Here is a 25,320-nt window from a genome sequence, read left to right as displayed (position 1 = left end):
GCAAAGTTGGGAATGCTCTTGAGTATTCCAGTGTTACTTTGTACATGTAAATCTCACAGTTGTACATGAAAATCAGGAAATTGTACATGGAAACTAATTGGGCAAATTTGCATACAATATTACCTGTTCTGTGTTTGTTGTAATCATGTACACAAATCAATGTACAGCTAAACAACAAACTGAAAATTTGCTCCCTTTTCTCCTTCATTTTATGCCTGCCCCATATCAAAAAGGATCTAAGGTTCTGTATTCTGCTCTTAACCCCTATACGGAACTGCCTTTGAAGTAAGGAGATCATATAATTTTCAGACCCTATTTGCTATGCCAGTTTTACATGACCCCCGATTCTGTTTTCATGCTGCCCTCAGGGAGCACAGCTTCTCTGCAGCCCTCCTCCATCCACTCCTTCTCTGACTCCTAGTTCTGTTGCTTTTGAAGTCCTTGTAGACTTCCTATCCACATCCTCAGTGGCCCCAGTCAGCTACCATTTGGGGTTTTTTGCACCTATGCCAGGGGAAGACAGGAAGCACATTATGTTTCTTTCTGGTTGTATAATGAGGGTAATTTTTGATCATGAACTACAGTAAATACACTTTGTGTATGTAGGAGTGTCTGTGAGTGTTGTGAGCATTTAATGATTGTCAATAACCATTTTATGATAGTCTCAATTCCCATTGCCCCAACAAAACACTGGCACTAAAGAACTGCCATGTGTAGTTTTCCAGCTGTCACTGCTCAGCTCCTCGACTCCTCTACATAGTACAGCCTTCCGTTGGGTATTTTTTCTGTAGGAAGAAAACTACAGTTTGTTAAAACTAAAACCAAAAAGTGATCGAGAGAAAACAAATTCTTAGGAAAGTCACACATCCCATCTGTCCTGCAGAACTGTGCTCCTTTCAACACAGCAGAAATGCAAAGGTTCACTCACAGCAAGTGGCACTGGCTGGATTGCTCTGAGAAAATAAGGTTAAGCCACATGCTACAGAGTGAAGGAATTACTTCAGTAAATACATTTTTTGAATTGTCTATAATAATAAATGGCTATGTAAAATCCAAGTCAATGCACTAGTCTCAAGATACACCTATCCCAGACAGCTTTCCTTGAATAAAATGCTTACAAGCAAGGAAAAGTTCTTCGAACTGATTTAGACTTTGTTGATTTGTAAATCTTTCAAAAAACTAAACAGAGTTTTATGTGTGCACTTTGAACAGTAGGGCAATAGCGATAAGTACTCTCCGTGTGTGTGTGAATTATTTTTATCTCTTGGAGCCTTAGTCATGAACCTGCATCCCATTGTGGTGGGCACTGTACACACAGAGACAAAAAGAGTGTTGGGTTTAAGAACAGGACAAAATGTGAAGGAGTTTGGTGGGGCCTTTTAGCTTTATGTGGGAGTGGCCCATTTATAGAGCCACAATTCATCTAGTGTGGGATAAATCTTAGGCTAGGTCTACTCTGGTGGAGAAAGTCGATGCAAGATACACAATTCCAGCTACATTTATTTCATAGCTGGAGTTGTTGTACCTTGCATTGATTTTCTAGGGCAGACCCATGGTGGGAGGTCGATGGAAGAGACTTCCCTTACACTTATGACTGCAAGGAGTTCTGAGATCGATGGGAGCACCCTCAGTGTTTGATTTAGTGGGACTTTACCAGACCCACTAATTCAAAAACCAGAAGATTGACCTCTGGAGCGTTGATCTTCCCAGAAGTGTAGATGTGACCTAAGATAATTAAATGTAATTATAATTTATAATTTATAATTTAATTACAATTGCTGGACAACTGTAAAAACAACTATAGAAATACTTTTGCCTAGAGTTCAAAGGGCTTTACAAAAGGTAAGCAAGTATCTTCTCTATTCCAGTTTTACAGATCTCCTGGAGAGATATGTGGCTTGACTAAGGGTTTTCATCAAATCAGTAGCAGAGCCAGTAAACCATGTATAGAAACTCATTGAAGCACACTGCATAATCTTTGCATATTTACAACTTTCTAAGGAACTCAAGCTTCATATCAGTTATGCCACAGGAAGAATAGAGTTTGGAGCAGCAGTACAGTGGGATCAGCTCTACACAAGGAACTAAGTACTATATAGTTTGGGGTCAGGAGGATATACTTAATTTCCCCTTTATATAGTGCAATATATTTTCTGCACTTCTTTGTGCAGGTATCTCCTCTGCTGGAGTAGTCTGTGGTAATATGACTCCAGTAAAACTCAATTTCCAGGGAGTCATATTACCAGAGGCCAGAAATATCAGAGGCACAGAATCTCATTGGTCTGAACACCTGACCCAGGCAATCTGTTGGCATTGAGGGAGAATTCCATTGCTTTGGGACAAACCCCATAATCCTCAAGCAACGATCAGACTGTAGGGGTAACCTAATAGAGATTTCCCAGGAATGTCACCAACCCTGAACTTTGCTACCTCACCTTCACTGATCTAGGCTTTCACAGAGCAGGGAGATTCAGCTCATTCCTCTTTTAACCCTTCAAGAGGTTGCCAGTGCATCCAGGAAATGCAGAGTAAAGCCATTTCTGACTTGAGTCAGTGAAGATACAGAGTTTAATAAAAAATTTGGTCCATTGCTCTGGCCATAGCAAAAAATAGGATCCAAAAGAAGATAATATTTCAGATGGAAAACTGAGGATATCACCTATTGGGGAATTTCTCTTTTTTTGGAAGCAAGATCCCTAAACAAATGTCACCTTTCCACATTTAAAAAAAAGAAAAATCAACAACTAGATTCTTCATTTAGTTCACAGATATCAGCAATTTAAAAGACAAACAATCCATACAATAACAACAAGAAATCCTGTGGCACCTTAGCCTTGGTCTACACTAGGGAGCTATTTTGAAATAACATCCCTTATTTCGAAATAATAAGCAGAGCATCTACACTCTCAAGCCTGTTAAGTTGAAATAACAGGCTGGTTTCCTCGGGGAAGAATGCTTATTCTGAAATAGTTATTTCAAAATGGCATTAGTGTAGATGTTACACTGCTGTTATTTCAAAATAACTCTTCCCCAGAGTACAGGCAGTCCCCGGGTTACGTACAAGATAGGGACTGTAGGTTTGTTCTTAAGTTGAATTTGTATGTAAGTCGGAACTGGTACATATTGTAGGGGAAACTCTAGCCAAACATTTTTTTTAGTTTTGGATAGCATAGGGAAAGGTTAACTCCCCTCTAATGTTTGTTTTGCTGTCTGTTCCCCTGTTCAGAAGATTTCACATCTATTTCTGTCCCTGTGACAAACTCAGGACTAAAGGAGTAACTCATCAAATACCAAACAGCTCTGCACCATGCTTTGAGCTAATAGCTTTATTTCCACACACCACCCAGGGTTCTAGGAGGAGGGTCCTTTTTTTGCTAACACAATGAGGCCAGCACTTTGTTTGTTTTGGTGGAGTCTTTGTTTGCCCAGGGAGCCCAGCATGTATAGGGGGAGGAGGGGCGGAGAGGCTGCTTTTGTCTGCTGTTCGGCAGCCTGTTGCTCAGGGGAGGGGGCAGCCTGTTGCTGGCAGGGGGGTGGGGGGGGGCAGCGGGCGTGGGGAGGCACTTTTCCTCTGCCCGGCAGCTCTGCGGGACCCCAGTCGGAGCCGGCCCGAGGAGGAGGAGGATCCTAGGACCCAGGTGAGCGAGCCCCGGGAATGCTGCTGCGCATGTGCGGGAGTTGCCTCACCCCGTTCGTATCTAGGGATCCGACGTAAGTCGGATCCACGTAAGTCGGGGACTGCCTGTAATTCAAAGTATTTACTCCCCAGTGCTTCCTGGGGCTCTACGTTGAGGTAGCGCATCCACAGTAATGGAGCCTGTCTCGGACTAATTTCAAGGCTCCCCCGTAGTGTGGACACACTATTTCGATTTTGTTATTTCGGGAGTTATTTCTCCAAATTTAGTTATTTCAAAATAAGTTCCTAGTGTAGATATGCCCTTGGAGACTAGCAGATTTATTAGGGCATAAGCTTACATAGGTACAGCCTACTTCATCAGATCATAAATCTGTTAGTCTCTAAGGTGACATAGGACTCCTTGTTGTTTTTGCAGATGCAGACTATCACAGCTACCCCTCTGAGACTTATTTGGTCATAAGCTTTCATGGGTAAAAAACAATCAGAAAGTGGCTTTTACCCACAAAAGTTTATGCCCAATTAAATCTATTAGACTTTAAGGTGCCTCGGAACTTCTCTTTTTTGTAGATGCAGACTGATACAGCTACCCTTCTGAGACTTGTCATCCATACAATATTATTTCTGAATAAATCGGAATTGCTATAAAAGGACAGTGGATTGATCCAACTAGATATATTTATAATAATTCAACAACAGGGGCAAATTCTGTTCACTTGGCTTAGGAAATTAGTCCCAGTCAACTGGATGGATTTGGCCATTACTCATTTAATTTGATACAGAGTACTGAAACTCAGAAGCATAATGGTGCTGCAAAACCAGAAAATCTCTGACATAATGTCTCTGTCAGCCTGCTTAACCCAAGATTATGTGAAGCTAGTTTTAGTTTGCATGAAATCCTAGAACCTCAAGGGACAAATTAGCATTGTCTCAGCGCAGGTTTATTTTAAATAATACATTTTCCCAACAGACAAACTGTAAACACCACCGAAGCATTTACAAAACCCCCCAAAACAATCCCCCTCAAAAACGAACAAAAAACTCCACGAGCCACCACTACCCCAGGTACGACGATGTCTCCACAAACTGAAAAAATTCAGATCTTGTTCACTTTTGGCATTTTCCTTTCCTTTATCTTTTAATTGTCATAATGATCTCAGAGAAACAAAACACATACACATTCAATTAAATTTGTAAATTAAAGGCAACAGTGATTGTTTTATTTATTCATTGTAATAACCTATTTTATTTCTTCATAGTAGTAAGCTCAAAAAATACAGACAAATATATTTATTGACTCTTTCTGTTTTGCAATGACAGTGAATGTAATATTGATCCAGCTATCAAAAATCCTGTAGTAAGGGCAATAACATTTCAGTGTCAGTATCTCCACATAATCACTATTCCTTACTCTCTATCCCATGTGATATCCCACATCTCTCTGAATATGCAAATACAATCTCTCAGCCCTGACACACACCTTTTTCTTGCCATCAGGAAGGAAATTCATTGTTATAGATTAAAGAGAGAAGTAGGAACCCTTTCTTTTTACTTGACATCTAGGTTGCTTCTTTCAGGAATAGTGATAATTAGTCCCTGTTGTTGCATCTTTAATTATATTTTGAATAATCTTGTTCCCCCTAGATCTATGAATTTTTCTTTGTACAATAGTATAATCTGATCCTTCCACTCCTGCTCATGTGAATATTACTGAAGGCAGTGAGATTGACTCTTGATGTCTGCATATGCCATTTCTGCAAAGACTTATGCACATGCTTATGTATCAATATGCTTATGTACATGCTTAGCTGTAAGTACATGTGTAGTCCCATTTGATTTCCCATGCTTATGCACATGCTGAAGCCTTGGCAGGGTTGAGACCTTAACTTTCACTGAGGCAAACAGGACCTGAGCATTTGGTCCACTGGGATAGCTCACTGGACACTTACTCCTGAGTTAAGGTAGCAGGTTTGTTCCCTTCTTCTTTATTCAGTTAACTGTTTTGTAATTATCAGCTGCAGTGGAACGGAAATGATCTTCCCAGAGGTAATATGTTCCCAGGCCTCAGGGCACAGACAATGGGGGAGAGAGGAAAAAATAACTGGTGGAAATTAAAAATTACTTTATGAAATTTAAAATGCCAGCCTTCTATGCCATAATAAAAAGAAAACAAAATCTGGGAATCTGATTCACCTATAATTTCCCCTAGCTAAACCAGTCTTTAAAGTAAAACTGGACTCCGTGGCTTAGATAATGGGGATCTAAGAGATTGAAATGAGTGAGAAATATTGTTACAATGTTGATGTTTCCTGTGTTCTAATGAGAATGTCTATCCAATATAAATTACTTCCAGACCGACTAAAGAACCAGATACTTAATTCCCATTGAAACCATTGGAAGTGGAGGACACTTATCATCTTGCAGGATCAGGCATTTCTTTATAAACTATCAGCCAGATTGGTGTCATTGCATTGCATAGCATAGTACATGTGTAAAGAGCAAAACCACATATACTTAAATATGAAGTAACCTCACCACACAAGCAGCTTGTATATATAGTGCTTTTCATTAGCTGATCTCAAAGTGCTTTACAAAAAAGAGGCAGTATCATTATCTCCATTTTACAGATGGAAAAACTGAGGCAGAGAGCGAGTGAACATAACTTGCTTAAGGATATACAAATAATACAAGAAGAGAATTAACAAGAGAATGTTTGTGCACATTGGCAACTAGTAAGAATAAAGGAAAACAAAACATTGCAAACCCTGCTTGGGCTAATTATGTCAATATAGATAGCTAATAGTTTGTATCTCCTAGTGAATATGTTCCAAGCTTTGTTGCTGGAGAGAGGAATCTTTTGTCTTGAAGCTGGTGTGAAAATGCAGCCACATGATCCATCACCACAAGCATCAGAAGGAAATGATTCACCACAATACTGTAACTGAAACTGCTCTAACAGCTGATTTCAAACACCAGGCAAGGGGTCTGATTAGCAACTTTACCTGCATAAAGACATTTACAATGCACTGGGCACCTCACATATTGTTATCCCAGTTGTGAATTTTGTATTACTTTGACTCATACTTATTGATAGAATTATACACTGCACAGGGAGGGAGAATATACTAAATGTAGGTATATTTCATAGTGATGAAAGCTCATGATACCATCTACATGTTTTGTTAGTCTATAAAGTGCTACCAGACCTTTTTATTTTATTTTATTTTATTTTTCCTGTACAGACTAACTTGGCTACCCCCGAAGCTTTATAAAACGCTTTGAGATACTCAGATTAAATTAAAACATTCATAGATATTAAAGACAAAGGGGACCATTAGATCATCTAGTCAAATTTCCATGTATAGGACAGGCCTTTCGATTTCACCTACTGACCCTTATAGTGTGCCCAAAAACTAAAGCACCGTATATGTTTATTATTGTTTAAACTATCAAGCATTAAAAACAAATTAATATCTTCCTAGTAAAGCTTTTATGTATACGGATTACAAATCATAGGAAAAAAATCTTTGCATAATTTTTTACAAAAACAAAGTTTCACTTTAGCTACATGCCAAATTTTATGAATAACCTTTTGCCTTTTCTGATGAAAGTTACATGGCTGCAGGTAAATGAATTAAAGTGCAGATTTTATAGAGTCTTGCAAGATTTCTTCCTCTTTTACCATATGGACAATTCTAATTGTCACATATATTCTAAATGGGGGCAGTGTTGGCAAATGTCAACCAATTTGCCAAAAGTTTTAAATTTTAAGTGCTTTCCAACCAAGTGTTTGCATGTGTTTAAAACAAATATTTGATCATTAACTAAGCCCAGCCAGAGTTCTCCCTCCCTCCCCCACTTCATTTGAGAAAATATGTACAAATGCTGGTTCTTGAGAGAAAGAGATCAGTATTATTTAATGCAAAGAATCTCTTAAACTTTGGTATTGCATATAATTGACTTTTACATTTATTCTTGTTTTCCACATTATTTTAATCAACTGAGCTGATCAGAAGCAATTGATGAGATATGCTCAGAAAAGGAGTATAAAAAGTCATGAGTCTGAGTGTCACTTAATGACACCAGTTTAATGTTTCTAGAAATAAACACGGGAAAGCCTCCAGCACACTCACTGATCTCACTAGGAACTCTTCATTGGACATAAATGATTTGATGCATATTTCTTACTTACCATATTTTATTTATGTTTCCTTAAAAATATGGAGTCCAACTGTGTCATCACCGACCATATGCACACAGAGCTCCAGTTAACTGAGATCCAGGGGTATATCTCTGATCAAATCTGGGATCATATTATCTGTATTATAAAACCATCTTTTTTTAAAAAAAATCCTATATCTCTGCCATCTGAATTGATATCCTCCCAAACTGCTAATGGGTAATTTGCACAAAAATTTGGCAACCATGATAAATGAAATTTGAACACCTTATTCTGCTATTCTCTTACAAGAAAAAAACAAACACTGAAACCTATGGAGAGTTTACGTATAGAAAAAGTGCCAGACTGAATCTTATATAGGCACAAGATTTAACCACATAATGAACATACATTTAATAGATGTAATTAGATACATTACTGTACATTACACTGCAAATTTAGTCCTAAATACTTTGGAAGATACATGCCTTTCTAGCAAAATTACATTTTCATATTCTTAGTGGACATGTGAATCTGAGGAGTAAAACAAGATTTCCTGTGCCAATTATTTTGATAGTTTCCCTGAGGTGGTCACTTGTCCACTTGGAAGTGGCATGAGATCATGAAATGTGTTGGCTAATGAATAGCCATCATGAGATATAAATTCAGTGAAAAACAACATAAATGGTTTCAAACAGATAATACATATATATATATAGATGAACGATTCATTACTGGTCCCTGTTATAATTATTGTGTACCTGTAATGGCACACATGAAAAGAACCCAGAGAATCTAGTGGTTTAGGGTTAAGTTTTTCATTAGAGCAGACTAAAAAATTGGAAATCCTTTTTTATGAAAATATTTAAAAAATTTATCCTGTTTTTATCAAAATTTGGATGATTTTTTTGTTGACTGGACATGGTTTGTATTTATTATAACCAGCTCTATAGCGGCTAAAAATATTAATTTTCCACAAACATTTTTTGCTTAATATTTATCCCTTTTGTTCATCAAAATGTTGACAAAAACTTTATCTGAAAAAAAAATTCTGAAAATTTCAACCAGCTGTAGTTGTTACTAAATTTAATTTTACCATGGGGAAACACAAGACATAATGATCTGAGTAAAAATGTTAACCTTAACGGTGACTTTTAGACTTTCCTCATTTGGTTTCATTGTGTGCTTTTAATTAATGTAATATATCTGGCATGGTCATGGTCAAGTAGCAAAGTTGTTGTCATTCTGAGATTTAAGATATGTTTAGGCAAACCTTTAGTCAGGTAACTAATCCTTCCTGAAACACTAGACTAATGGAGGTGATATTTACTATGTTTTTATCTTGAAATAGCTCATGTATGTTAATTTCCTAAAAGGTAAAAACAGGGTTTTTTAGCAGTCAAGGCAATCATTTAGAGTACTGAGATTCAGGCCCTATTTATCTACCAGAAAGATGACTTATCTAAGTAAGTATTTATAGGATAAGACTTATACAGAAAATAATTTAAAGCAAGAACATGAGGCTTCAAGAAAGGAAGCCAGAAAGAAAACCAGCCAATAGAAAAGCTGTAACCAGTACATCAAGCATGAAATATGGCAAGCTGGGTGCATGGCTTGAACCAAATTGAAACTGTGAGCGGTCCGCCAGCAGTCCAGATGTGGATTGGTAATGGGCTAAAAATAAAGCAAGGCATTGACAGAAAAAAGAAAGCAACCAAAACTTTTCTTAGTTACTGTAAAAAGGTAACAGAAGTGGATTTGTGGAAAGAAAATAGCAGAGCTGTTTTGTGATGTAAAAAATTCATTATAAACTCTTGCAGTACTGTCAGAATCTGCCCATTTCACTTCAGAATCTGCTCACCACGAACTTAACCTCATTTCCACCTCAAATTGCTTTCACATATTGCAGGTTTAAGACAGCAGTTGTAGTACCACCTTCTATGACTACAGTGTTCCATCAAAAACACATACCCTCAACATTTCTTATCCACCTATCACAGCACACTTCTCCCCTCAAACATCACATTTAACACTTACAGCTCCAGTTGGCTCCATATGACAAACACAGTGTAACACAAGAATAACCACCAAATGGTATCGTATATATATTTAAATAGCACTTTTAATTCCAAAGCAACCCATAATACTTTGCTAAGTTTGGACTAAATCCCAGTCACTTTTTACTCAGACAAACCTCTGTGTCAGGATAAAGTAAAAAAGATAATAAAGACTCCAGATGTTTTTCAAATACACAGGTGATTTTATTTACCAATGAAATGCAAATACTTCTGGAATGGAATTCAGCAGCTGCTTAACAGTACATAGAAATGCTAGTAAATAATGTAGAACAAAACTGCAGGAGAAATTTTAGGCGAATGCAATGCAATTGGTCATTTGAAGTATTCTTGCTCTTGACTGTGTTCAGAGGTTTTGACTTTTGAGAGTCCTCTTGTCCAAAAATATGTTTATTTCATGGTTCAAATGAACACACAGGATGACCACAGGAAAACACAAAAGAGTATGTCACAGGAAAACCACAGAAGTACAATATTGCACATCAGTACATAGCTGTAGAGTTGCAAAGGGGTAATGAAAAGGGAATAATTTCGAAACAGAGTGGACCAAAGGGATGTTGATCCATTTGTGCTTTAGTTAAAGGATGTGTCAGCATCGTCCTTTTCTTCTATTTATAACCTTTGATTAAATAGGCAATACTTCCTAGTAACTTACTAGATAAAAAATAATACTTATATTACTGAAGTACTATTAAGAAATTAACAGGCTTTAATTGCATACTTACCATTAGCCATGTACTCAGGTGCTTTATTGAACAAAGATAAATTTAAGAGAATGATTTTTAGAGCTTTGGAATCAGAGCCAAAGAGTTTTATGTTTGATATATCCCTGTTAAATAAATATTAATATAGCCTAGGTTACATCTACATTTTTCCACAATACTAGAGGTATCCCAGAAAAACTCTGCTGCATCCAAGGAATGTGTTCTTCTGCTTTTTTTTTTGCGGAAGAGCAATTGCGCTCTTTTGGGGAGCCCTGTATGCCTCGTTCTATGAGGAATAAGGACTCCTCTGAACGAAGAGGCTTTTCTGCCATTTGGCCCTGTCTAGGCCAAATGGCGGAAAAGCCTCTTCCAGAAAAGCAATTGGAAAAAGCTATGAAAACTGTGGAGTGCAATTTGCATAGATTTTCCCGAAAAAACCCTATAGTATAGACCTAGCCCCAGTTTTGCAGATGAAGGAACTAAAATATAGACAGATGAAGTGAATCAAGTTACACAACAAGGTAGTGTCTATGTTGGGATTAGACTCTAGGTTGCCCGATTCTTAGTTACATGCTTTTCTACATCTTTTCAATATTTTAACAAAAGACAAACCTAAACCCATTTACTTCTACCTTAACCGTTAGTTTAAGGATTTATGCTGTGTTGTTTAAGGGCTAAGAGGTTGTCATCTCTCCAGCTGAGCAAGTTTAATATATAATGCACTCATTATACAACAATTCCATAACTACTCTATACAACATGATACTTGTCTTCCGGGGTGACCTCCCTGAATTTTTAAATGTCAGAATGGCGTTTTTCTTTTCTTTTCTTTTCTTTTCTTTTCTTTTCTTTTCTTTTCTTTTCTTTTCTTTTCTTTTCTTTTCTTTTCTTTTCTTTTCTTTTCGAAAACCCCATAGGATCACAACCTAGCACAACAGGAAGAATGCTCTTCACAGTGCTGTCAACTCTCACAATTTTATTGTATTGTAATATTTTGTGGGGTTTTTTAAGCCCCAGCTCCTACAGGCAAGTGCTAACATGAGACTGCCTGCTTTCATTTTAAAATAATTAAGTTTTGCCCTCCAGGTTGCAGAGAAAAGCTTGAAAATATGAACTGAGTTTACCCTTGAGGATCAGGAATCACAATGACTTTTAAACCATGTTTGCAACACTTGAAGTTGGCGATACTGTCTTCATTTTATCATATACATAATAAAAGTACGCAATTCAGTTTTAAATATCTTTCCACTTATATTGTGGTGGAGACTCAATAACAATAAGTGTGGATTCTGTTTTTCCATTCCAATTGGAAAGGTGGACATGTAATTGAAACACTTCCTTCTATCCTCACCCTATAATAATATTGAGTTAATAGAGCCCTTTTCTCATTCTAACAGCCACATGACTGCAGGGTGCTTATGCTTGAGGTATTGATATGTTATATATATATCTCTTTATATGCAGTGTATAATTATCCACTGGAAACAGCTTAGATACAAGAGTTTGCATTGCATTTTTCTCATCTAAGTTAAACTAAGCAAGAATATTGCTTAGTATGTTGACACAAAACACTTCATCTTTGTATATCTTTGTATATCCAGGGTATACAGTTTATTCTTGAAAACAATATTCTCTCTCTCTGTATCCTTAGGTTTATATCCATTTCATCTAGGGTACGTCTAGACTTCGGTAGAGATCTTCCGAAAAAACTTCTTCCGAAAGAAAGTGTCCACACTGCCAAAGCGCCAATCTGCTTTTTCGAAAGATAGCACCCTCACTGACTGGACACTATCTCGCATGTATGCTGTGATTGCTATGGATGAAGTGGTCACCAGGGTACCTGTGCTTTTTCCTCTTTCCTGTTCTTTCGAAAGAACTTCCTGTCCACACATGCCTTCTTCCGAAAGAGCTCTTTCGGAAAATGTCTTCTTCCTCATAGAATGAGGTCTACCAATGTCGGAAAAACCTTTCTGTTTTTTCAATTTTTTTTCTAAAGAACACGATTGCAATGTGGACATACGTGAAGTTTTTTTGGAAAAAACACAGTTTTTCTGAAAAAACTCTGTAGTATAGACATAGCCCTATAGCTCAACATATTGGTATGAATTCTCCTTTTGATTTTCTTTTTGGCCTCAGAGCTAGTGAAAATAAACTAAAAACTTTGCATTTGCCATGTTTACAGCAATCCAGATTGAATTTTAGATTGACCAGAGTACAATGAATAATATTGCATATATATGTACTTATTATTCTAATACTATCATTATTATATATATTGTATATATTTTGTATGATATATTTATTATATTATTGTCTTGCTCCTAAAGCAGAACAAAACTGTGGGGCAACAAGCTAGAGCTAGAGCCCAATCTGAAGAGGAGAGGGTAGACTCCGATGTTATGGCTGCACTCCCTGATTTGGAACAGGATCATTTGTCTGCTACATTTAGGAACACTACCTCATATTAGAGGCAGCCAATCTCATATTAGAAAGGGCATGCAGCAGAATGTATAAATGGCCAAGGAGGCCCAACACTGCCCAGAAGTACATACAGTGAAATCATGGGCAGTGGGTAGTGGATGCTGTGCCTCCCCAAAAAGCTCCCACCCACAATCCACCCTTTGGCTGTGCCACGGGCTCCCAAGGCTGGGTTCATGCTGCCAACCTTCCTGGGATGGGGTGGCTACGTTGGTGCTACACACTCTCCATCCCAGGGTTCCAGGACCAGGGGGGCTGTAGGCCTTAGCCGTCCAGGACTGGTAGTGATGGTGGGGGGGGGGCTCTGGGTTCCCAGGAATACAGAAGGGGTGAGGCCTCAGGTGGAGGGGGCCAGGCTGGGACTAGTCTCCCCCAGCCAATGGTGCACATGCTTCCTGTGAGTGAGATAATAACAAAGGAGGGCAGGTGGCCAAGGTTCCAAGCCCATAATGAGATACATTTACTATGGGAGACAGCCTGAGCAGATAAAGAATTATCCCTCGTGTAACTGCCATCAGGCGGATATGAACCTGGGACTTCCGGAGCTTAGTATAGGAGCCTTTACCTTTTAAACTAAAAGCCAGCTGGTGTTCAGCCTAGGATGTAGAGCTCCTTTTTTGTGCAAAACCCTCCTCTTGTGCAAGAGCCATTCTGCCACTTTTTTTCAGGAAGAACGGCTCTTGCGCAAGAGGGGGTTTTTGCACAAAGAGGAGCCGAATAGACAGCTCCTTTTTGCGCAAAAGCCCCTTGCGCAAAAATGGCACCTTATTAAGTATGCAAATGAGGTGCAGCGATATTCACTGCTTCACCTCATTTGCATATTTTCTTGCACACGAGAGTGCAATATAGACGTAACCTAGATTTGTGGGTTACACTCACAGTAGGACAGCATTGCAAAGAATGTGATATGTAGAAACATTTTAGCTGAGTGTTCAAGAGTATCATGACTACAAGAGGGGCAGGCCACATAAGACAACAGTGATGACATTTTCACTCTCCTTGAATCTGAGGATATATCAGGTTCAGATTATTGGGACAGATGAGCAATAAAGGACAATGCCAATCTCCATGTCTGCAACCATGTTAATATGGAAATTCCTTGTGCTATTTTATTTGGATGGTGGCACCTCTTGCAGGGTGATTCCTTGGGGTGAATGAGACTTCAACACACCCAGGCACTATCTAAAAATGTATGAGAGCATAATGCAGCCCGGGGGACCACATAGTAATTAATCTGAAAATGTAACAGATGCTACTAGCTGAAGTTTGAGATCACGGTTAAGCACCACAGACTCCTCTTCAGAGATCAGCCATACAAGCTGTGCGTCTAATTCGAGTATACAGCATCCGAAGTTTCAAATGGCAGTGCAGGAAGCAACATGGGGAGGCCCCTGGACAATGGGGACAACTTCAGAAGCAGTGGGACAAGTGATCTGAAGAAACAGGAGGCACTTCTGCGCCAGGTTGTACAACATCCCGGAGTCTACACACATGATGACAGAACTGAGAGACAGAACCACCCAGAGGCAAACCTCACAGGAAGAGAGAGGATTCCACAGAATTTGCTAGGTTTGGATCCAGGTGACAGGGAGACAGGGTCCCTCCCAAAGGGAAAAACTTAAAAAACAACTAATAGATTAAAAAAACATGTAGATGGTATCATGAGCTTTCATGGGCACAACCCACTTCTTGCTGAAGAGACTACGATAGCTCACAGGTTATGTAACCAGCGGAGTCTGTGGTGAGAATGAAATTCCAGCTCAGCTATGCACTAGGAACCTCTGGCCAAAGGGAAATGGAATGGAGGTCTGTCCATCAACCATTTGCTTTTTCATATGGAAGATGGAGTCAGACAGCCAAAGTTACCTGGAAGGGCTGTTATTGATGGGATACAGGAAAATGACTGTGGGGAATTAAGTTGGAAACAATTCAGCCTCTGGGCAAAGAAGCTCACAGGCTGTAATGATGTTTCAATTGTTCAGTTGAAACCCTCTTACTTCAGTATGGATTTTCAGACCTTTTAGTGTAGAGCTTTTCTTTGTTATAGTGAGGTTTCACACCATTGTAATTAGATTTCACAGATCCAGTCCTTTGGGAATGCAATAATGGCTGTATATACCTGACAAGTGTTAAATGCTGCATTCCCAGGGGATTAAGCAGAGGAGGAAGGGGCGGAGAAGAGAAATTTCCACTCCTCCATGGGGAGGAGAGTAGCAAAGTTAGGTTCGCTGATTTGCTGCAGCTGCTGGTTCAGTGCCAGAAATTAAGAGGAATCAGAGTTTCCAGTACAAGGCATTCTTGAGAAGGACCAGATGAAGTACTTATCTGCCATAAAGAGAATAAGGGTTACACTGTACATGAGTGTCACTTCACCCTCTCATTGAAGTGCTTGCTCCAGCTGGTGTGTGTTTATAGAGGGATTTTTCTTAATACTGTTATTATAGACTGCAAACACATTACAGGGTAAGTGAGTTTAAGATAATTGATTTAATGGACTAAATAAAATTAAATCACAATCACGTAGTATGTTGAGGAACAAACATCAGCTTATTATTTTTGGGTCCCAGTATAATTCTACTATGGTATATAAAAAAAACTGTTACACCAAAGTCAAGCTTCTACATAATCTTAGCTCAGTCTTACTTCTCTACTTTGCAGAGATTTTGTGGGGCATAGTTCGTTTTTCATAAATTGATCATACGATTAAGGGCAGGATCCAACAATATTATAACAGTAGCTAGTAAGAATACGCTGCATTTATATACTAATTTTTACATTGTCAGAGCCAAATTGCTTTTTAAGCTTAGCAAACTGAAATAAAGGGTCACATTCCCTGCTGGTATAAACTCGGGCTGCTATAAGTGGAGTTACACAAGACCTTTTCCAGCTGGAGCTAATCAAAATACAGGAATTTGGCTAGGATAAAAAGCTAACACCCTAGTCTTGCAAACAGTGTTGCAAGTGCTTTAATAATCAGAGTGGCCAGACTCAATTTTATGTCTCTGCTGAACAACACATTTCCTAACAGCATGTTGTATGTATCCTTGGAAGTGATGGGAACCACCCACTGAATGACATATACTTCTTATCACACTTGGAACCAAACCTGGCCTACACTAAAAAGCTACATTGATCAGGAGTGTGAAAAATCCACACCCCTGAACGCGATATAGGTTGAACCCCTGTAAATCAGGGGCTCTCTGGCCCAGTAACATCCATAGCGGGGACCACGGATAGTGTAGGACCAGACAGCCATGGCTGGTCAGGTTCACAGGCTGGGCTGGTGGTGGAGATCACAGCCCTTGGGTAGCGGGACAGGTGGTGGGGGGCGCAGCCCTGGCTGGGGTTGGTGGCAAGGGGCACAGCATCATCTGGGAGCGCAGCGGGGCTGGAGGCCAGGAACACAGCCCTGGCCCATGGGGGCTGGCAGCACAGCCCCGGCTGAGGCCAGCATAGTGGGGAGCATAGTCTTGCCTGGGCTGGAGGCAGTGGACTGGCATCTGGGAGCGCAGCCCAGACTGGAGCCTGGGAATGCAGCCCGGGCCGGCAGTGAGAGTGCAGCCCCAGCTGGCGTCAGCACACTGGGGAATGTACCCCGGCTCCAGTTGGGAAATACAGCCCTGGCAGGGCTGGGAGCAGTGGGCCTGCGGAGGGGAGCCAGGCCAACAGCTGGGAGGGAAACCGTGACCTCCTTTGGTCCAGCAAACTCTGTCATTCAGAACCCCTTAGGTCCCGAGGGTGCTGGACCAGGGAGGTCCCATCTGTAGTTAAACTGGTCTAACCCTGGTATACACAGTGTGAGGTTGCTGGTACAGTTTTTCTGTTGGACCTATCTACTGCCTCTCAAGGAGGTGGATTAATTACACTGATAGGAGAACCCTTTCTGTTCAGATATGCAGAGTCTACACTGAAGTACTACAATAGTGCATGGCAGCATTTCATGTGTAGAGAAGCCCCTAGTTTGCACTAGAAATAGTTTGCCAATATAACTATACTACTAGAGCTATATTTGCAACCCCCCCTAGCTCATACCAGTAAGAGAGTACCTTGTTATTTTATGTTTTTATTGATTGATTAATAAGAGAGTAATGTTATCTTTGATTTTAAAATAGGTCCATTTTAAATTGATTTTCTAATAAGGAGAAGCCAGTGTAATGCAGGGAAAATCAGATATGGAAATGTGAGAATTAATCAGTTCAGTGAGAGAGAAAATAATTGTCAGAGACCTTGTTTGCACAATAGTTGTATCACTTCATCTTGGCTACATCTACACTGCAGGCTTGCGCAAGAAGCCCCTATGGTTAAAATGGCCAGCAGAGCTTTCTTATGCAAGAGAGCGTCTACACTGCCATGGATGCTTTTGTGCAAAAAGCACATGCCAGTGTAGACGCACTCTTGTGGAAGACTTTTTGCACAAGAACTCTTCTCAAAAGAGTTCTTGCGCAAGAAGCTGCCAGTGTAGTCGTAGCCACCTGTGTTTGGAGATGAGGGAGGAGATTGTTGTTTATGGTTTTACTTTTAGGTTTTAGGCCCTGTTTAGGGAAATGTGCACTATGCTCTGCTTTCTTTCTCTTGGAGATTATAATAAATTGTTCTTTCTTTGTTGTTTTCCTTAATCCAAAATAAAAGTCATGTGGGTTGAAAGTACATGCCTAGCTCATTCTGTTCTGGGTCCATTACATTTCTTCATAGATTTATAGATTTTTTTTCAGATCAAAAGGAATCTGCCTTTTGCCTAATACAGTTCAGAGACATTCACCCAGTCATGTCTCCATTGGGCCTACCAACTTGTACTTGATTTAGAACATATCTATTAGAAAGGTACCCGGGCTTGATAAAAAAATTCCAGTGATGAGCACTCATTTTCAGCAACTGGACAGGCAAACTGGATACAGTTTTGCAAGCATTTTTCAGAAAATGCATATTCCTGAGGAGAATTTATCTTTTGAGGAGGGTCAGCTCAAGGCCTATGCATCAACGGAGTCCCACTTAAACCATATTTTGAACATGTCAGCACTTTATAGGCTTTGTGTTGCTCCTTCATGTAGGACAGAATTAATTTCACCCATAGTGTCAAAATGTACATGTGCCTCACACTAGCAGGAACATCTGTAGCAAATGAGATGTGTACCTAATTATGTAGATACTTTTAAAAATCCCTTTCAGCAGGATTTTTCTGATATCTACTCCTGATTCATGAGGGAGTTGGGTTTTTGTGTTTTGTGTGTGGGTGCTGAGTGGTGTTGGTGACATGTGTTATACAGGAGCTCAGACCGAATGATAGTGATTCCTTCTGGCCTTAAATTCTATATGCATCTTCCTAAGCCTTGTTTCCGCTTACCAAGAGATCGACGCTGCAGACATTGATCTCCCAGAGATCAATCCTGCTAAATGAACTGCTGATTGTGCTCCCCTTGACTCCAGCAGTGGGGACACCGTGGAAATTTGAGCTAAGGTATGTCATCTGCAGCTATGCTATTCACATAGCTGGAGTGGCATACCTTAGTTCAATTTTGCCCCATACTGTGGACTTGACCTTACTCGCCTGTGTTGAGATGCAACCAGGTAGTTTTCATCCTTTTTAGCCAGTCTCTGCTAGATCCTCGGCAAATCACTCAGCCTTTCATGATCAAGAGAAATGGAACTTGAATTATGAATGCAATCTACATACTAAACCAGGGGTGTCCAAACTTTTTTCAAAGAGGGCCAGATTTGAAGAAGTGAACATGCGTGAGGGCCGACCATTTTGCCTGACATTCTTTGAACCATTAAAATTAAATGCAAATTAACTATTTTATGCAAAGTTTATTGCAAACGGCATACTTTTCATTTCGTCACATGGATGACAAATCTAAACAGGTGTTAAATCACTCTGCCTTTCATATCTGAAGGCCAGATGAAAAAAAAATCCAGGAAGCTGAAATATATGTCAGGAACATTGTAAAGTACATTACATATTATCAACTTTTAAGTTCAAAAAATATGAACAGGAACATAACACCAACTATACATGTTGTGTCCAAATATATTTATAACTGATTTAGACCAACTGACATTAACTAAGATTTTACAATGTATTCATCTCAATTGAAAAAAAAAACTTGCCTACACTAATGTGAAGGGTGAAACTGAGATCTGGACTGCAGCACAGGAGAGCGCAGGGCACGCTGGCCTCACGGCGGCACGGGGGCAGGGCGAACCCGCAGCCAAGCGGGGGAGCGGGGCTGCGGACGTGCCCTACATGGCAGGCTTTAGGACCGCAGCGGCCGCCATGGACGGCGGCGGTGCGGCCGGAAGCGGCGCGCTGCGCGCGCCAGTTCAGAGGAGCGCCAGGGAGCCAGGAGAGGGGGAGGAAGCGGGGGCTGTCCCCGCACTCTCAGCCCCAAAGCGGAGGGCCCGCGGGGTCAGAGAGTGCAGGGCACGCTGGCCTCACGGCGGCCCGGGAGCAGGGCGAACCCGCAGCCAAGCGGGGGAGCGGGGCTGCGGACGTGCCCTACAGGGCAGGGTCTAGGACCGCGGCGGCGGCAGCAGCGCGGCCCGAAGCGGCGCGCTGCGCTGTGCGCGCCAGTTAAAAGGAGCACCGGGGAGCTGGGAGAAGCGGGGGCCGTATTAAATCCGACCGCGGGCCGCAATTGGCCCGCGGGCCGGACTTTGGACATGCCTGTACTAAACACACTAAAGCCCATGCGGTGAGGAGTCCTGTGGCACCTTATAGACTAACTGAAGTGTTGGAGCATAAGCTTTCATGGGCAAAGACCCACTTCATCAGATGCATGTAGTGGAAATTTCCAGAGGCAGGTATAAATATGCAGGCCAGAATCAGGCTGGAGATGATGAGGTGGATCCAATCAGGAAGGATGAGGCCCACTTTTAGTAGCTGATCTGGAAGTGTGAATTCCAAGAAAGGAGAAGCTGCTCTAAAACTATAGCCCATGTTTTCTCACTAACTTGCCTAACTAGAGGTGGGCAAATTTTTTAAACTGAAAACCATTTTTTAAAAAGAAAATAAAGATTTGGTAACACCAAAATATTTAGCAAATATGTGTTGATTTTGCACAGTTATTTCATTTCAAAACCCCTTAAAATAAATCCTGAAAAATAGAAACAAAATGTTTTCAAATTTTTTATGAGAAATTATTTGATTTTTCCAATTATAAATGATTTTTCATTTTGAAATTTCCTTTATTTTATTTATTTAAACATTAATACCCCAAATTAAAGGTAATCTTTTATTGGTCCCCAAACTTTTTCAAACTTTTTTTATCTCTTTTAAAAAAAAAATATTTCTCAGCATTGTAAGTGAAATGAAATATCTTCTTGTTGCCACAGTTGTATTCTTTGCTGCTATACGTTCCCAGATAGGCTGTCAGAAAAAGGGATCAATTTTCCCACTGTAACACAGGGGTTCTGACAGCCATGCTGGGTTCCTAGGAAAGGTGCTCTCGTCTCCCCCTCCCCGCAAAATGCTCCTGGAAAGGTCAAAGATGTTGGAAGAAGAGGTGGGGCCAGGGGTAGCCAGCCCTCAGCACCACCTGGAGCATGCCGCCCCAGCCTCCCCCACCCATTAGAGCTGCCCGGAGCATGCCACACAGTGCTCTGGCTAGGGTTGCCAGATGATTTCAAGAAAAATACCGGACAACTTGACATTACTTCACAATTTACATTACATCTTATTTAGAAAATACCGGACATTTATTTTTTCTCATTTATATTGTCTCAATTTGTTTCCCGAACAGAAAGCTCAAATACTGGACTGTCCGGTTTAAAACCGGACACCTGGCAACCCTAGCTCTGGTGGCGATTTAAAGAGCTCAGGGCTCTGCGCACCTCCACTGCCACAGTATTAATAGTGACAGCCAGAAGCCTCAAGCCCTTTAGAGTTTCTGGCCCCAGAGCAGTTTCCCTCTTCCCCCTCCCCCATCAGTGAGCCTGCTGTAACTCCACTGCATTCAGCTGGGAAAGCCAGACACATCTATTGTCATATATTACAAAACCTCTGATACTATTTTACTATGGTTGAAATCCTGGACCTATTGAAGACAATGGCAAAACTCTGTTTTCTTCAATGGATCCAAGATTTCACGCTAGGTATATTTTACTACCTTCCTGGTTAAAAATGAAAAAACATTTAGACATAATCTCTTGTGTCATCATTATCCATTGACAGGGTTAACCTTTTCTGCTACTGAGAGCTGACACTAAAATTGTTTCCACCTACCTAAAAACTTTTCCTTACCCTTGACTGCCTTAGGATTCTTGTATACAGGCAAAAAGTTGATATATGTATATGAATTTGACCAAGTGATCCTAGTGATCAGGAAACATCAAATTATTCTGAGTAATCAAAAAAGAGTCAAAACAATTTGAAGATGAAAACAGGTTAAGAGCGTCACCTGTGTTCCCTCATCTCTTTCTTTTGACCCCTCTTAACTCTTATGCCAGACTTTGCTCCATCTGGCTAATGTGTTACTAAGCTAAGTGTACGTTACCTGTGTTGTCCTAAATGGGCACCTGTTCTCACACTGTTTCTGAATTAATGTAATAGCCGAAGCCTCTACAGGAAGAAATGGAATGTTTGCTGAATGCCAGTTCCTTCTAATTGTCTTGAAAACAACTGTCAGACAAACATATGTTTCCACTTAGATAACTGAGCTTAATACAACTGAAGCTGTTTTGTGTTGGTTTCTACTATTTTAATTAAGTGTTTTGTTTCTGACATCCTTGATGTGGCTTTAGGAAGCTGCACTCCCTCCCTCCCTCTATGGATCTTAATGTTGAACTAGATTTGTTTGTCACGACAGATCAAAGACTTTTCCATGTTGGTCTTGGAACATAGGTTTTAAGTGAAAAATCAGTAGAGATGATTTAAACCACTCGAGTTATTTGAGAAGTTTGTGTGTTAGGAAGGAAAAAACATTATTTTAATCGAACATTAATTCTTTGTTTGCTTCTTAAGGGTTCTTGCAGTGCTTGAAAGGGCTATTTTGTTCTATCCCTTTTTCCACTTTTTCTAGGTGAATCTGCGATGCTGGAGGATGAGTCAGCTTTGGAACGTTCACACTACACAGCTGCATGTGCAGAGAATGTACACATGGGTTCATATTTCACATGGTGAAGTGACAAAGGAATGGTGCTAAACATAATGTTGACTGTGTATTTTACCCATCATCCGGTAATAATAACACAACCTCATTAGGATTGGGATTTGCCCCTGTACATTAGTGAAACCAATGAGAATTTTTTATTGACTTCAGTGGGGCCAGGAACTAGCCTAAACCAGACAGGAACTGATGGTAGCAAGGCTGAGAGAACAGTTTCTATGCAGCTCACTCCACGCAGGCCCACGGTGGAGGGGGAGAGGAAAAGGGAGCAATTGCCCTGAGGTCTACCAATTCAAAGGGGCCCAGGGTCTGGTGCCTGGAGTCCTCCTGAACCCTTCACATCGCCACTGGAGTGCCTCTGCATTGCTCCGGACGGCCATTAGGACTGCCTGGGGAGGTAGGGACATCACACGGCACACTTCAGGCAGAGCCAAGGAGGGAGTTCTGAGGGCTGGCTGCCCTTAGATCTGCCCCTTCTGGGAGTGTGGATTCCCCACCACCACCACCACCTTGCCCAGAGGCCTGGCTTAGCTGTTGGCTCCCCTGACTGTATTCATGCTGATGCTTCTAATGGTACCAGGTTTGATGTCTTGAAAAAAAAATGGATGCCTGCCTATCTTTTCACACTGCCATATGTATGTTCTTCGCAGGCTCCCACCTGCACAGAGTAACTTGCATTTTATATATCAAGATATGAAAGATCAGCTTCATTTCATTCTGTAATAAATTTATTATTTGATAAGAACAAACCCACACTGCTAATTGTACTGCTGTACTAGAGATTGGCAAACAAGTTGCACAGGTACTTTATACCACGAAAGAAATGTTATAATGGTAATTATGTTTTGTGTTTGGACTGTCACATTTTCAAAACTTAGACCCACAAAAATGAGTGTTGATAAAACCTGTATTTGCACACTGAAAGCTGGGTGATTAAGCAAGGAAATGGTGTGTGGTTTTGGTTGTTTTTGCAAGCACAGGTGCCCTTTCCTTTATGATGGATAAATTAGCCCTCTTAGCCGGCATAACTTGATATTAAACCAGCTAGACCCAATAGTCTCTAAGACCTATGCTGATTTGTACCGGCTCAAGAGCTAATTCTCAGAATGAACACAAATTCTATAAAACCACCATTAAGGACCAATGAGATTTTGAAAATGTCTTGCCCAAGTTAAACAGGAAGTCAGTGGAATCATCTGGAGCCTGGAATAGATCTCAAAGGGATGCAAATGGGGAAACAGTTAACCAGTTACCCAGTAAGCATTACCCTTATTGGGTGATGCTTACCGGGTGCAAATTAACCAGAACCTGGGAGGAGCTCCTTGGCCGCAGCTCACCATAGGTGGAAGGCTGCTCCAGTCCTATGGGGGTCAGGAGCTGGATGCCCCACATGAGGGGGCTGGGAGCAGGAGCTGACCACTCCACATGTGGAAATGAGGGGGCCAGGAGCAGAAGCCCCACACATGGGGGTGGGAGTGGGCTCCCTAAGGTTTAACAGATTAACCATGATTTTACATCCCTACTCAAATATCCAGTTCCTCCATCTTTCTCTACGGGACGACACAGAAATTTAAATATTAAAAGAGAGTGATTTTTCTTTTTCATTTGTTCAACATATATGTTTGTCCACGGTTCACTATCAGGAAAAGTCTAAATTTTAGCTTATAGTGACTTGGGCAGAATTAATCCCAATCAAGAATGGGCATAATTTGCAAGGGGAGCTATAGCCACTGAATATGGTAGCGGGTGCACTAGTAAGGGACTCAGGGGACCTGGTTTCAATTCTTAGCTCTACCATAGGCCTTCTGGGTGACCTTAGGTAAGTCATGGCTTACCCTATGCCTCAGTTTCCCCATTATGAAATGGAAATAACAACAGACCTTCTTTATAAAGCACTTTGAGATCTACACGTGAAATATGCTATATAAGAACTGGGCATTATTATTGTATAGGTGTCTTACTTTAAGGACTGAAACCACATTTTATTCTATACCATAGTTACAGTTCCAGATTTCAGTTTAACAGGAATTGTAACCCTTTATTTTGTACTATTGCTAAGTGTTCATTATTAACAAGATAAAATTGAAAACAAACCTCTCCATTGGATGTGTGCATGACCCCATGATAAACATACTATAGTGCCAAAGCTGGGATGGATGAAAGAACTTATTTACAGCAGGATGTCCCACATGTCATCCTAAAAGTAAAATGCAGAATGTGGGACACACAACCAAGGTAAGTCAAATTTTAAGCTAATAAATTTGGCAAATACCATTTTAAACAATGACAGTTAAAAAGGGAAGATCTAAATGCCCGAAATTAAAAAACAAACAAACCAAAAACCCTGTTCCTATTAAATACATGGGAGAGTACAATGGCACTTGTGTAATACTGCAAATGTCAAATTCAGAGAGATTTACAGAGAATATACTTCCCTTACCAGGGAAAGCAAATCTAATTTATGCACCTAGTTTACCACGAGATGCGGAAAAACATGATTCTTTTTTATTCTAAGTATCTTTTTGGTCTTGTTCTACTCTCTTCTTTTTATATTTTCCTGCCACTGCCTTCATGTACATGGCACCTTTCCCAAAAAGCACACCACATGCAAGAGGGTAGAATACTAGCTCTGTATAATTTGAATAAATGAGCCATGCATGTATTGCCACTTTAAGTTCAGGTTATGCAAAATTCCAGGATAAATGAGGCTGAGCATAAAAGCTCCTTAGTGTGTAATTATAAATACTAAAACTTCAGTGTATTTTTTCTCCTAAACAAGAACCATTTTTATTTGCACACTCTGTCGACTTTTGACCTGCAATAAAAAGTAACACAAGTTGGTAAGTGACTGAGTCAGAACAGGACCTTCTGTTTGCATCATTCCTCCTGCCTTCTGGAGTTTCATGTCTTCAGCTCTTTACTCAAACTTACAGTCATCTGTTAAGCAGATACAGTGCTCAGCATAAAGCGTTACCAAAAAACTGTTATCTTTAATCATGCAAAACTATTTAATTACAATCAAGCCTAACAACAGGAGGAGAGGCAATTGCCCCAGGGCCCAGAGATTCGAGGGGTCCCAGAGTTCCCAGCCATTACTGCAATAGTTCATAGAGTGAATTATAGGTACTTTGCATAGGCCAGATCCTAAGAGTCTTACTCCTGGCTTGAT

This window comes from Pelodiscus sinensis, chromosome 18 (genome assembly GCF_049634645.1).
Source record: "Pelodiscus sinensis isolate JC-2024 chromosome 18, ASM4963464v1, whole genome shotgun sequence".
NCBI lineage: Eukaryota > Metazoa > Chordata > Testudines > Trionychidae > Pelodiscus > Pelodiscus sinensis.
The sequence above is the reverse complement of the archived record's forward strand: the minus strand, read 5'-3'. Positions refer to the sequence as shown.